Source organism: Physeter macrocephalus, chromosome 17 (genome assembly GCF_002837175.3).
Source record: "Physeter macrocephalus isolate SW-GA chromosome 17, ASM283717v5, whole genome shotgun sequence".
NCBI classification, from domain to species: domain Eukaryota; kingdom Metazoa; phylum Chordata; class Mammalia; order Artiodactyla; family Physeteridae; genus Physeter; species Physeter macrocephalus.
In genome coordinates, this window is record NC_041230.1 from 7156352 (window position 1) to 7156669 (window position 318).

Sequence of the window (318 nt, forward strand, 5' to 3'; positions counted from 1 at the left end):
GGGCTTCCCTGGTGGCGCAGTGGTTGGGAGTCCGCCTGCTGATGCGGGGGACGCGGGTTCGTGCCCCGGTCCGGGAGGGTCCCGCGTGTCGCGGAGCGGCTGGGCCCGTGGGCCATGGCCGCTGGGCCTGCGCGTCCGGAGCCTGTGCTCCGCGACGGGGGAGGCCACGGCAGGGAGAGGCCTGCATACCGCCACAAAAAAAAAAAAAAAAAAAAAAAGCAGAGGGCTTCCACATCTCCTCTGGCTAGATTACCCTAACCTGGTTGAGGCCGACTTTTATCTCCATCTCTCTGTTTCCCATAAATCTTCATAGTACTT